Below are 15686 nucleotides of genomic sequence, written 5' to 3'. Positions count from 1 at the left end.
TCTTTCCTTTTATCGACATTAAATTAAAGAAGTCTTGTAACTTTGAATTATTTCAAAGCGATGATTGAACTTGGGACATGTGACTTTGAATCAGCCAGCTTGTAATATAGGTCCAACGTTACCGTGAATACTCTCAGAGCAGCTTGTAATATCCCAAGACAATCCTCGTTAATATCTCCAAATCCATCTTTTGATATCATTTAATTAATTGTGACCTCTAGGATGTACGTGCGGGAGAGTGACCCGCAATGGTGAGGGGAGAATCATTAAGTGACAGCAAGGGGAGAACAACGTCTCCCTGGTGAACGCCACGATGACTTCTTAGCTCCATATCGTTCTTGTACGGCTGATTTCAGCTGACAATTCTGTCCGAATTGTGTATCTAACGACCCTTGAACATTCTCAGCAAAACTTTCAGGAATAATGAAGTAATAAAGATGAAATATTCATTCTGAAATACACCGTTATCTTTTCTCGTAATCATGTACAAAGCAGAGTTTATGAATAAACAACACAAATGAGTTTTTCTCGCTTTCTGATTGGTCGTTAGAAAGAAAGAACTAAATCACCCACTGAGTTTCCAGTATACGTAGAATATCACTCTCATCAAATCACTGATGAAAAGATTGTCTAGTAAAGGGTTCAGTCTGGCAGTATCAGGTATCACAGCGTGAATGACACTCGACTCTCTTAACGCAGATGCTCTTCAACCACTTGTGTTTCCTCCCTTGAAACCTTTTTTTATCGAAAAGTGTCTTTTCAGTAACGTAAGTGCGAAAACAGCCAAACCGATCTGACCATATTATCTACAATTATGAGAGTGGATCATTTTGACGATGTCCGACAATATCGATATTATTTTTATCCGTATAAATATGTATATGACACTGTATCATAAATACAATATATTAGACTTCCATATAGTCGTGGTGAGGGCGTGGTTCAGTTGCTTCTATAATATTTGTTGAAAGATTAATTGTGTTAAGCTGGTACTGACAGTTTGGCGAATGTCGAAGTATTTTTTTATTTCTTTTTTTATTTAAAGTATCAAAGAACGGAAATATTCATTCGTTTGTGTTACAAGTTGTGAAACGCCCAACATATTTTATACTCATGGTTCTGAGGCGCTCGAAGGTTTTAATGTAGTTGATACTCCGTGACTTTAGCTATGCCAAGGCTTGATTTGCTTCATTTTCCTGGATGCGAGGAACATGATGATTATGATTCTGATTATGTGGTAGTGATTCATAATGATAATAAATGCTACAAAACCCTTTCCATATTCATATGAAATATCTCTGCTGAAATGTCGGCTGCACAATTGTGAATACATCATGCCTATGAATACTGACGGAATAATTAATGGGGTCACATGAAAGCACAAATGTTCCTTTATATTTTTCCAGGCGTCTTCACAAGCTGTGCGATACAAAGTTTGTGAAGAAACCTGGGAAAGAAATAAAGGAACACTTGTGCTTTCATGTGATTCCTTATTTGTTTCCACCAGTATATTTGTACAGCAGTATCACAGCTGTACGTTGTTGTTTGTAAACAAATCGAGTCAGGACCAGTGAAACACACTTTTAATACAGTTGAAACTGTCTTTGTGTCCCTGTATTAACAGATATATATTAATGTGTTTTGTCGCTTACATTTCAATGTGTTTGATACTCCTAGCTCCTCGGGAGACAACATTAAATTTGATTAATACTCATCAGTACACGGAAGTATCAATCGCCTGATCACTCTGGTTTTAGGGTACACAGGTTTCAATGTGGAACTCACGCTAATGACTAACTCATGCTACCCGACCCTCATATAACAACTGACAGAACCGGACGTTTAAACCCACCAGTATATAAAATGAATGGAATGAAATGTATGAATATAGAAGAGAACGGGAATCAATGCTAAGCCAAACGAAGCCAACCGATCCACTTTTGCTCTCAGATTCATGCATTTGTATTATCCCTCCAGAATCAGGCTCACTCACTCAAACACTCATTCACTCTTTTGTCTTCATTTTGATCATTTACAACCTCTGTCAGTGGGAACGTGTAAATAATTCTCCCATAAAATGTATATTAATTAGTCTTATGGAAACAATTAAAACTGGTTCCATGCTTGATTCGTTTTGTAAATGATCAGCAAGCACAGCAACAATAATTATGGCAAATTGGAAATGCACACTTGTTTCGTAAATAATTTATATAAAACAAAATAAGTTAAAATCGGTTTTCTGAAAACGTGTTTGACATGAAATTAAGAAGAAACGACGTGACTTTTGTCTTTGAATATTAAAGGTAAATTACACTTACATCATGAAAATTGACGAATTTGAGGCCAAATTAAGCGTTTCAGAATCTGTGGAAGAAGATGTCGTGAATAGGTAGGACTAGTTGCCATGGATGCAAATCTAAGTGTAAACGTGAATCTGTTTCACATGTACGTGGAAATTATTGGTAAATGAATATTTACACCATTGAGATTTGTATGGCAGACTAACCTGTGGCCAAACAACCCAGAACATGTATATATGCATGTATCAAACGTTTAATATTTGAAGTCTTACAGAGTTGAGGCCGCACAATAAAGTTTAATATTTTAATAGAACACTATACACCACAGTATTCTACTTTTCGTTTGAATAAATATTAAAGTTTCACATTTTGCACTCAACTCATGTCTATCGGAAGATAATCCAAGCAGAGTCCACTGACGTTATCTTCGTATTTAATAAGAAATTTATGAACATTTAAGACACCGTCTTAGAACCATTTAAATGAGTAATACCACTATGATACTAACAACACCATGGTCACCACAGGCCCTGTTATCTCGCCAAGTTTCAGGAAATGAAAATTTTAAATCAAGAATCTGAAATTTGGAAACGGATGTCGTGAACAGACATGTGCTGGCGCGTTAAAAGTTGATATGATCATTAGGTTTGTTGTAACTTCCCTCGCGTGATGCGTTCTTTGCTTCCCTCTTTCCCCTTCCCTCTATCTTAACCAACCAGACGCTTCTTTTCTTTAACAGCAACCGGAGGTAGAAGGGTGGTTGGTTTAGAATTGGGCTAGCAACGTTGCTGCTGTCTTAAAGGTGACCCTGCCATACTAACAGTCCATGTTCAATCAAACGCATCGATTTTTAGATACATTACTGTGAGACTGAATGTTTACTTAACTCTTCAGACAGGTTCAGTATGATGTTAGACCTTTGCAAATAATTTGAGACATTAGATTACATTCGCGAAAACCTGATGTCATCGTTGTATTTTCTGTGAAACGTTCATATACTTTCCACTGCAATTTGTCTTTACGCCCAATAGAAGCTGTTGGCACTCTTTCGACCCTGATTCGTTTTTACGTTATATATTTGCGAGACCTACATATACAAGAGGCATCAGGATCTGGACCCGCTTGTTGCGTTTTTGTTGTCGTTCACCTGCCTATATTCCAACATGTCCAGTACCTCAGCTTTGGACTCCCAGATTTTCGCTAATCAATACCTTACACTCTAGCGATCATTCGTGTATATCATCTGAGTCTTAACGCAAAATATGTGACAGAGAGACAAAGGTATGGTTACCTGGACTTTTCAAACCATAATACGTCAATGGACGGCACGTACCCTGGGAACTCTTTATTTCGAGTATGACACAATGATAGGCTATCCATAATGTTATCTCCATTGGTTCAACCTATGTCGTACTAATACAATCGGTCACACACGTACGTACATGTAACTCAATACATAGGTGAAATAATCGAATGCGACTTCCACCGCACCGCACCGCACCGCACCGCACCGCACCGCACCGCACCGCACCGCACCGCACCGCACCGCACCGCACTGCAGGGTCTCCTTCCATAACTTTTGCAAGGCCATGGAAAGAGTTGTCAGGTGTTCTGCTTCTGCTGTTTGATCCCGCATCCTTGTTTTCAGGACTATGTCACTGTCTCTGTTCTAGATCTCTGTTAACGGGTGGTGTATATTTATCATTAGACACAAAACAAAGTGTGCGATCTCTCCTGTGGTGTCGTCTATGCACGATGCTCTTATGACGATGTGTCATCGCTCATCTTAGTATTATGTTCATGCATGCCTCCTTTCATGAAGAGGTGTCCATCCTCAAGGACACTTGTTCTACATGCTCCCTCTCTTAATGATGTGTTCAGCTTATGTTTAAGGATACTTGAACTACATGCTCCCTCTAATGATGAGGTGCTCATCCCCTTTTCAAGGATACTTGTGCATCTTCCCTCTCATGACGAGGTGCCATCCTCTGTTCAGTGAGGCCCTTTACTACTTATAGAATATATTTACGCACATAATCGATACTTCATATTCCCTAGCTAGCGCTGATATATGTATATCTTTTTTATGACAACACCTCACACTATTAAAATGTTTCTATTCATGGCACGTCGTGTGACGAACTTCAGCCACGATCTCCACCTCAAACCACGCATTATACAAGGATGCAATCATACCCTTTCCTCTTTGAACTCAGATCTCCTGATAATACGATATATGAGCCAGCTACCTCCCACAATTTTTAACTGCCCCTTCCCCAGGTCAAAGCGTGTCCCTGTACTCTGTGAACTTGGGAATGTCACCGTTTCAGCAGCAAGGTTCGCTTACTCTCTGAGTACGCTATGCCGCTATTCCGAGAATTGGTTCATTCCATGGGAGTACTTCTATTTGGATGCCACTGTCCAACATCTTCCTCGGCAAATGACTTGGCCTGTAAATGAAGACTACATAAATAATATTCGTACGTACATGACGCTATACGAATATTGCTTGAATATAAATCACAGTAAGAAACCGGTTCAACATCCATGATATATCTCTGCTAAAGGTCTCCCCTGAGTCAGCTGTACAATTATAACTATCCGATGTACATTAGTCTGTCGCACAGTCCCTGAGCCACATTATTTTGCTTACTGCCAAGGTGCCCATCCTTCCCGGCAGTGCTAAAGCCTTACATGAAGCAAGTCTATATTTCCTCAGGAATCACTGGTCTCCATGAGGCTCCTTTTCAATTAAAATGGGCTTGTTTGTTACTATAAAAATTATATATATTCAGAGACTAAGCCCTAGTCTAGATGTACATGTGTTCATGCATTAGTATCAACTTAGATCCTAGATGTTCCTAGTGATGCCAGGTGTTCGCGTAAAGGTGAACACAATTGTTCGCCATAATACATCGGGAACGTATGATACAAAGTACAGGTAAGGATGTACCCGAGACCGTTAATGTTATTGCACAAAATTTGGAAAATTGAAAAACGTATTATTTCAAGAGAAAGAAAAGGGACGAGCTCAGTAGGTTTATATAAATGCCTCTCCTGTTAATTCTGAGATTAAGGCTCTTTACATGTCGAGTTCACCAACACAGAAATGCCACTCTGTGCAAACATGGAACGCAACTTATTCCCTGTGTGTGTTAATACAGAAAAAACACCCATATTTTAACATGAAATGATGTTGATGGTAGTTTATAACTGAACAGCAACCGAGGATGAGGACGTGGTATTAATATGCCAATTATATATATTATTTCACAAACAATCCAGCGCGGCCAGATGGCATTTTACCATCACATAAATAGTAATTCTATTTCATCTCTATTTAGGTCATTTCATGCACAGTTCCATTCACAGACATATGACAAACTCGTAGTATATATTACCAGTTACTAAAACGGTTGTAGATATACAAACAAACTAACACAAGTATATGAGAATCTGAGACAAGCGTCAATTTTGTTCTTTAACTGCCTTCAAACTAACGCGTTATTTACTAATTTGACCATTTTTAAAAATAAACACATTTGAAATTCAAAATGAACAAAATTGTATAAATACTCCGTAGTATATACAGGTTGTTATTTTAATTTGGCAGAAGCAGTTTACAGGGGAAAAGGTGTTTTGGGTGTAGATTTTCTGAATTCTGAAATTACCAAACTTTTCGCTAACTGCTGCATTCCTTTTATTGTATATTCCAATTGTCTATGCAAAATGGGGAATTGAATACATTAATTACACATTAATCTAAAGATATGGGGGTCTATATGCATACATTTATACTCATACAACTCACACCGTCAAAATAAAATTATGTGGGAACTATTTTTCAGTTAGGGATGAATTTATATATACAGGTATACCCTCTGTGTTAGTCTAACTGCATAACTGCAATATACATTCTGAACTATAGAAAAGAAACTTTATCTGAATCGAACAGAGGTTATTGGTTTATACTTCGAATGGAGTTTTTACAGATATTTATAGTGTTATCATTATTTCATTATTCCTGCATATACTGTCCATATGATACATTTGTAAAACATCTATATTTCGCCCCATTTCACTTTACTCGTGTTCAGCTGTTTGATATTGATATGAAAGTGATTTAGCGTCATATACTCAATGTTTATTACATACATGACGACTTTCAAACTTCCGTACCAAGTGTATATTTCCATTGTAAAATCATCACCATTTCAGACATTTATAAAATGTCCACATAAACAATTTCGATGAAAGATTAATGACAGAACTATGCATAGGATATAAAGTCTATGTATTAGAGATCAGTAGAGAATGAGGAAATTTGTAACCATATCCAATATACACTTGTACATATACGTGAAATATACAATATATCTCATGCAATATCTCAGACCTTTTTGAACACATCAAGTTAGAGAGATTTGGTGGATAATGCTGTTTTATGATACCTTTTTGTCAAATATGTGAGGATATCAGATTAAATGATATACTTTAATGAACAAATGGGCCTTTTTAACGAATTGACAAAGACTGCACTTTGCATACGAACAGCTGGTTACTTTATGAATGTCAATCAAGTGGAAACAGATAAGTGTACATTTCATGCTAGATGAAATGTACATATCTCCAGCACCACAATTATGACTGGGGAAAGGAACAGAGGGGTTAGTAACGTTAAATATCAAAGTATCTTTGAAATGTGTGTTATTAGTTATCACGTGACCACTTAGCGTTCCCCTCACTCTACATTTCCCCAACATGTGGTAAAACTTACACGCGGTTGGTTTTCAAAAACAAGTGTTTCAACACTCACTTGCTATTTATTTGTTTACCGCACGTGTTATCAAATGGAAAATAAACATTTCTATTACATCTTTTTCACAATTGCGCCATAGTGTATCGCCATAAGGTGTGTTCTGGAAACTGAAAAACGGCATTCAATAAATAACTCCTCATGATGTGTCACATCAACAAAAAATGTATTTTTTTGACAAGAACACATTCACTAAATTTCTATCTATAGATCTGCATCATGCTTTTGGCGGCGTTTTGATGGTGCGTTCGTGTGGTTGAAATTAACGGTTCATCGATAAGATTTCACCATTCCATCCGGCACAATTTATTCGTACACGACCGTTTTAGAATAAATAAATAGCAATAGGCCCGTGACCTTGCATAGGCGGGGAGTATACTCAAAGATTGCAAGATGCTTTACTTGGAAACCTCTCCTGCTATAATGAGATGTGTCCCCGGTAAAAAACTCCATAAATTACCCGAAATCTCTCGCCGAAGAAATGACATCATGCCAATGTGAGAAAATGTGCGTTGATTAATTACTCCCTATGTTTTTATTCTCGATTCTATCGTATCCAATTGTCAAACTGTAAAAGATATCAAATTAGCGGTCGTGGATTTATGGCGAATAACTCTCTACCAAGGAAAGCGGATCTTGACTGCGGGCCTGACCCCTAGATTAGAGGGAGATAGTACACGCCAGAGTGCGCGGACTCCAAACAATCTATCTCTGATATGAACGATATACAAAAGGCCACTATTATAGAAAAAAAATAAGGAATGTCTCCTTTCTTACTGAAACAAAAGAATAGTTTTCACTTGAATTGACATGAATATAGGCAATCAACCTCGAAGAATGGTGTGTCACTCGAGCTTAGGTTGATATCAATCAATCACTTATATCGTTCATAGATTTGGTATTGGACATTCTTACATATAAGTACCAATTGATTCTATAAATCGTGAATATTTAAAACTTCATGAATTAAGAAAAAATATAAGGTCACTTTTACTGATACAGAATTCCTTTGTTCCAGTGACTGAATCTATCACACGCTTCATTTACTGAAAAGAAATATTTCTTTGAGTATTATTGAATATGGTTGTAAAAACGATGACGTAACAAAACATACTGACAGGAAAAAAAGAAAATAAAGTCGTAAAAAAATTATTTCAACTTTTATGAATGAAACAGTCATATATAACAATCTAGCACAACCATGTTTTCAAAACCATCTCTCGATAAATATATATACATTGACGTATAAACCTTTGTTTGTTTAGAGCTCTTTGAAATTCACACGTTTAGCCAATACAAACATGTAATGCATAACACAATGAACGATGATAACAAAATACCCATTTGACACAATGTTGCAATGTATTCAAGGGCAGATATATCACATGTAAAATTAACAATCGTGAAATCCAACAGATATCCTTATTTAAAAGCGTCATTATCTGAAAATAAAAGCCTCAAATACGGAGAAAATATCGCATGTAACTCTCTGTGAGAATGACACAATCTTCCACATCAATAGATGCCCGAGGCGGTGTATGAGAATAGAGGATGAGAGATTCCCTTCACTGTGGCAAAGCTACTGCGGCAATTTACCGGTATCATATCCACACGGAAAACATTTCTCTAATCATTATAACCACTACCAGTTTTCGAGGTTGGACACAATATTTATTGAGGCCTGTACAGTTGAGAAAGTCGACATGAACTCGACAGGAATGCTTTCGTACGTTTATAACCCGCCGAGCAGCTTGATCATGCAATTCAAAAGTCATTCATCAAGTTAATATAATTTGAAGATGATGTTTTGATACCTTTAGGGTAATGTTGTGACAGAATGAGGACTATAGCGGGTGTTGAATGCAGTTTTCAAACAATAACCTTTTCAGTGGGATTTATTCTATAACATTTTATGTTAAACATAATGAATATGCTATTGTGATTTTGTCGACTGTGTCGTTGAAATTGACATCGTATATATTTCACAATTTCATCATCTAAGTTAGATCACTAAAGCAGTTGAAATGTGACATTGGTCTTTCTAGAATTATCAGTAAAACTAGACAAATCACTGTATGTATTATACTACTGAGTGACGCTTACTACTGGCGCTTATATATACACCTTTGTAAATATATAACAGGTGTGGCAAACATTACCTATATATTGACATTTGCACATTTTTGAAACTACACGAACAGTGTTTGTAAACATATATCTGATCAAATTTACCAAAATACAGTATACATGTTGTAACATATTTAAAACAAAATAAATGCTAATTATCAAGAACGGTGTTTAACTAAAGAACAAGCTCTATTAATAAGGCGGTTGAAAACTGAAAAAATATACTTCATAGTGATAGTTTTATATAAATGAAACATATCACAATTCATGGCACAGAATATGTAAAACGTTCCCTCTGTCTCTGCGTACGCACCCTGCTTTACGAGATTTAACACTTCGACCAACGTCCATTATAGTCCGGCGAGATGCCGGACAATGGAAATATGTTATTGAAGTATTCATGAATATACCTGTGGAAGACATTACTATACATAGAGCAGTGATTCATACAGAACTAACTGGTGCAAATGTGAAAAAGACAATGAGATATCAGTTTAATGCTACATATTTAAAGAATTTTTAACATTCATTGTTACATTGTTGTATGGATGGAGTGAAAACCGATTTTTTACTCAATATCATGTCACTTAAGAAATTATTTTCATATACCGAATAGCAAAGATGTAACAACCGATATAACTAATTAGTTAAATAATAAATAATGAGTGATAATGATAATTTTAAAGTTATTTTTCTCTCGAGCTATTTTCATGGTAAAACATATTTTTTTCTTCTGAAAAACAAATTACACACAAACGAAATGGGACTTATGCGTACATACTGTGTAGTAATAAACATACATATTTGAAGTAATAAACATACATACTTGAACCATTAAACATACATATTTGAACTTATACACATAAATATTTGAACTTACAAACGTTTGAACCGAAGTAATTGTTATTTAGCTTTTGTACAGAATGTTTGATGCACATCACAGGAGGATTAGCAAATGCTAGATACTGTCATTTGATGTTTACATCTTCTGCACATTTATTAGATGAAGAAAATGAAACGAATATTGTATTTTTGATGAAAATAGAGAGGTTGCGAGGGATTTGATTCAGGAGACTATATTAACTATCGATATAACGGTTGTTTTCACTTTCACATTATGTTGCGAAAACAAACACTGAAGATCTTTCAGTAGGTGATGTGGCCCCTGCTTAATTATTCATTGGTAAACTGACACAATCTATTATTATAGAGCAAAATCAAATTATTTTTTAACTTAATGTGATAGTGTGACTTTTATATGAAGGTTCAAGCCATATATTGATGAAAGCGAATAAGAGTTTCTCCATAAATGTCTATTGAAACATTTGATGCATATTTCATTATATATTGCTATTAATCTTGGTTGATTCAATATCAAAGATTATAATTAAAAACAAATGAGAATCACATTTTGATTAATTATAGAAACACATTATTTTTAATTTGCGTGAGAGTATTTTATTAAATGATACGATCATGTTTTGTTTAAAAACCTGGAACGCTCAACTCGATGAGTGTAATAATATGCTTACAAAGGCAGTTGCAGAACATTCTGAGATAACGCTTAATACACACACATATATATAAAATGGAAATCAATGTAAAAAGATAAGGTTGAGTTATGCTGGGACGGGCTTGTCGACAACAAAAACGAAATAAGAAAATGTAACAGTACCACTCCGGAATACTATCACACCGCTCCGCTGAAAAATGATGGCTTGATCTTGAGGAGCAGTTCGAGGAATATTGTACCTTTATTAATTGAAACTGTCAGAGCTACAAAAAAGCAAACCTATAGAGGCATTTCATATATGTTGCACCTACCTGCAAGAACGAAAAAGACGAATTCTTCAAACTCTAGCCTAACCTACTTGCCACTGGTGCCAAAGCGACTCTGACTGCGCAGGCGCTAACTGCCATGGAGGCTGCGGGTTATCATAAAGCATAATTGCCTTTTGTTTTTGTATATAGTATGCGTTATGTTATGCATTATTAAGAGTGGATGAAAGGTTTCGAAAAGAGGGGCAGTCAGTCTGTCTAGAGCGGCCGAACAGCTGCCTCATTGCTGACGCTGTGACTGAAGCAGTTGTCTCCCTGGTCCCGACCCATCAAACACCTGATTAGTATCTATCTTCCTTTTTACATGACGATATACATCAGATCTACAGCAAATATTCTAACAAACCTACACAAAATATTTCTTATCTTACTTGTGTAATGTCTTTTAAAATTACATTACGCTAGGCATGTTTTTGGTTTTGTTGCATTCTTTTGTCTCGCTTTTGCCGGGGCTAATTAGGACAATCAAATTGTACTTTGTTTCTGGCATCCTGTGTAATTATCGTCTATTGTCCTCAATGAACATCACAAGATTTGGCACTAAACACGTTTGATGGAGTTTATCGCAAATGTTTGGTGCTTAAGCCAAACTTATTAATGAAATTTGCAGATATCAACTGTTTGGAGCCTCTACAACAGTATTCAACCATTAGTCAACTTGGGGAAATTATGAAATCGCAGAATCATTTATACTGACAAACTGATTTTTTTTTTCATTTTTATTACATAACGATATTTGTTTGGTAAAATTAGAAAGTTTTATCTGTTAATGTCATCTCACAAGTGAAGTGGTAGTTTGGCATGTATGTAGTATGCAGAAATGTTTCATCAAATGTTAGATTAAGACAAGTTTATATTTTGCCCTAAGTGCAAATGATTATTCTTGATAATCGTCTTTGCACCATTATTACTGATAAATCATCATGAACACTGCATGCACAAGTGTTACGTTTAAGCTAAATCTTTGTGTTATCCGAAAATATAAATATTCATGTTTGTTACTGCCAATATAATATTGCTGTTGATAAATCAGTGATGCAAAGGTGCAACGAAATGTTTAAGATAGGTGTATGTAAATTCCTAATGCAGGTGTTTACGTATGTAATTGTCCTTTTATTATTACCATGGTTTAATCAGAACGCCTCTATGGGTTTCGTAATTATTTCAATGCAATATTCACAAAAGTTTTGTCAATACCCATGTACTATTGCATAACAAACAATAAACAGGAATCGTGATTTGGGCGGCAAATTACTTCTTACACTGAGAGCCCGTGACACTAGACTGCTGATCTGGTCAACAATAACGTTAAATATAGACCTTTTTACAGAATCATACATTCAACTTTGATGACTTACACGCTTTTGTAGACATAACTCTACATATGTATTGCCTAATAAACATTCATTTCTCTTACTCAAGCGAAGTCATTGAAAAGATCCTATCTGAAATATTTTAACGATATTTAAATTAAATATTTTAAACACATGGTATAGTCTTACATGTCTCCATTATTTCAGAACTATGTACTAGATAAGCCAGTATGTCAAAGTTGATTGTTGAGATTTGCATAATAGTGCTTTTTTTGTCTGGTACGTGCACAATTTGTTAATGTCTTGGTATTGAGTGGGGATTGTTTGTTTGACTAAGACTAACGATGGCACGTTCGCCGTGCCAAGTGAAAAATGTTTTTAAGTGCTTCAACTTAGTTCGCTGCGCTTGCTGAATGACTTGTTCGGCGGAGTGGGGAGAGTTAAAAAAGTGACACGAACTCCTCTGCAGGGCTGGGGCGAATAGGCTTCAAACCGAGTTAACATTGTATCTACATCGGACAGACATGAAGCGCGTTTGTCGACCATTTCCCTGTGTCAAAATCACTTTTTGTCATTTGCCCATTTGTTTACAGTTGTTCAGGCAGGGGAGCTCAACTGAAGAAGTGAAATATGTGGGTTGTTAATTTGCAGGGGGCGAAAAGGAAAAGAACGGCTCCGACAAGTCGTGCCATTGGCAGTTCGACGCTGACTATGGCCGGGCGCCCCTGCACGGACTTCTCATGTGAACGTAGAGTAATTGGTTAATTTATATTTCTGCTTCGAACGGCGATTTGGGGAAGAACCACTCAGATATCGTTTTCCCCCTGTTGTGTGAACGTTAGAAAGCAAGGGGTATTTAATCAGTTCGCTCCCCCCTAACCTTTTCTAACTGTTCCTCTCACTTTCGACAAACCCACGTTGACTTTTGACGGCACATGTCGTTAGAAACCTGCCAGAGAGTATTAACGTTTGGCTGTAATACTCCAAGCTTCCTCCAGCCCTGGCAAGCTGTAATGCACACCCAAAAGATATGTTGCCGGTTTTTCTTTCCGGCGACGTCTTGGCGAGCTTGGTCTTCGGCGCGACATTGAGCTAACCGGGAGAAAGCTACGCCGACAAGACCAAGGGGTTTCTTCAGAGACTGTTTTCACGGGTCGCGTGCATAACCAAACAACTTTCTCTCCAAATTCCACGCTTCTCGTCAGGATGCCTTGCTTGCACGTTTCTCATAGACAAAATTATGACTGGCATAAATACAACTTTTTCCCATGGGCTTTCTTGACGAGCGCGAAATTGGCGAAAACCATAGGCACCGGGTGCATTTAGAAGACCGTCTAGTCCGTGTTATTAAAAGCAAATTAATAGAGCGATATAAATACAAGATTGGACGACCATTTCTTAGCATTTGGTCTGAATGGTGTACAGATGATATATGTAACATGGTTTATGAAGGATAATGAAAATAAACAGGAAACGTTATCTTTCTTCAAGACTGGTGGAACTCGTGACGCATACAAGAGACCGTTAAATGCCACTTTCAAAACCAGAACCAGGTTTGAATGTCGAGGGGAATATTGAGCCAAAGACGTCAAAATGGAGGTAGAAATGCTTCTCAACTTTTGCGTACAGCGGGTTTGTAGGGAGTCTATCACAGACCGACTGGAGGTGTCTCGGTGTATTAGAGTGATGAAGATGTACAGTGATGTCTACAGGGGCCGGAGAATCACTTGGCCATGTCGAGCTGGGAGTACGAAGGAGGGGGAATTACATTCCTACATCATCCTACAGACAGTGTTCTTGTATTCGTCTTAGAAACGGCCCCAATGTGGCATAGGGGTAATTAAACGTGTAATTGTAATATATGGAATTTATCATCTGATGAATCGCATTCATATGTGATGAAGATGTTCTTGTAACCCTGAAAAGAATATCCGTAGGAAGAAAATGTGCTGGAAAATGTTTGATCTTGGTAACCTGCCTTGGTTAACGTAAAATGATGTGTGTACTTATGCTTTTGTGTGGGTGTTACTTCTTTTGCTGCTGCTGTTGCTATATTTGTAGCTGTTGTTGACGATGATGATGAAGAATATGACTGTGATAAATATGATGATGAACATGATGAACATGATGCAGATGATGACGATGATGATGGAGAACATGATGATGGAGAACATGATGATGATGATGATGATGATGATGAGGAGGAGGAGGATGATGATGATGATGGTCAGGACATCACTGTAACCTCTTCATGTGGTACTATACCGGCTGGCTCAGTTGTATTCTGCTGGGCAGTGTTGCCTCTGTTAGACGTGGAATAAAACTATGATCGGGGGTTCGAATCCCAGATATTCATATCATATGCTATCTCTGCCAGCACCGTACATATGCTCATGGATTTCACACAAGTATTTCCGTTTCGTACCATGTGGGTTCTACTCCCATATCAAACTTACATTATCATACCGTTTACAAGCTGTTAAAATCAACTCCCTCACTCTTTTGTATTCATCACCGCCTCTATGAACAGTCAGCGCAAGGTATGTTTTACATGACTCACAATCTTTAATTAAGTACAACTTCAATCCGTTGATCATACAGGGGATCCAGGCAACGTTAAAAATCTGTGTTCTATCCTTAACTTTGTATGATCACAGTGATATTGCTATGTATTATTCAATACTGCTTCAAATGAATGGTATTGTTTCGGTTGAAATTCAGTAGGTGATGCGCTATTTTTAGACTTATGCTATATTTACACTGAGGGCTCTAGAAGGTACTATAAGGAGCTACAAGTGAAGGACTCTCTCCAGCATATTTAGATTAGAATGGAAGTTACCAGAATACAATGTATACAATGCGTGCTGTTGGGTCATCTCACATTACAGAAGACCAGCCGTTCTGTGACGATCGCTTTCACCCTTGACACTCCGTCCACGCTTATTATGGAGGCTTGGTCACTGTTGCAATAAGTTGAATATTATCATCACTGTCTTCAATATCATTATTTTTGTTATTAGTATTTATATATTCTATTGCTAATGCATTTGTAGTGCTATACTGCGTTTATATCCCTTTTGTATAGTAGTAGTTAAGTTCGAACATAGTTGTTACTTGTATCAGTTGTTGTATGCTGGTGTTACATCAGATTCTTTTACGGACTGTTTTCCGGTTAACTTGTTATTCTACTTGAGAATCATCAGATTGCATAAGTTTCATGTGGTTATTCCTCCGCTGAGTCGATTTTATGTGGAGTGAGGAGACGTTATCGTATGAGAAGCCTGCATTCGA

General features: G+C 36.9%; 1 long non-coding RNA gene across 1 annotated transcript in view; it reads right to left on the bottom strand.

The window, feature by feature from the left end:
• Nucleotides 1-3632: 3632 nt before the first annotated feature.
• LOC137295640 (uncharacterized) overlaps nt 3633-15686 on the bottom strand; it is a 36386-nt gene continuing 24332 nt past the window's right edge. Inside the window, exon 2 of the long non-coding RNA XR_010957589.1 lies at nt 3633-4750. This is a non-coding gene — a long non-coding RNA (uncharacterized lncRNA). The remainder of the gene's footprint in view (nt 4751-15686) is intronic.

This window comes from Haliotis asinina, chromosome 9 (genome assembly GCF_037392515.1).
Source record: "Haliotis asinina isolate JCU_RB_2024 chromosome 9, JCU_Hal_asi_v2, whole genome shotgun sequence".
NCBI classification, from domain to species: Eukaryota; Metazoa; Mollusca; class Gastropoda; order Lepetellida; family Haliotidae; genus Haliotis; species Haliotis asinina.
The sequence above is the reverse complement of the archived record's forward strand: the minus strand, read 5'-3'. Positions and strand labels throughout refer to the sequence as shown.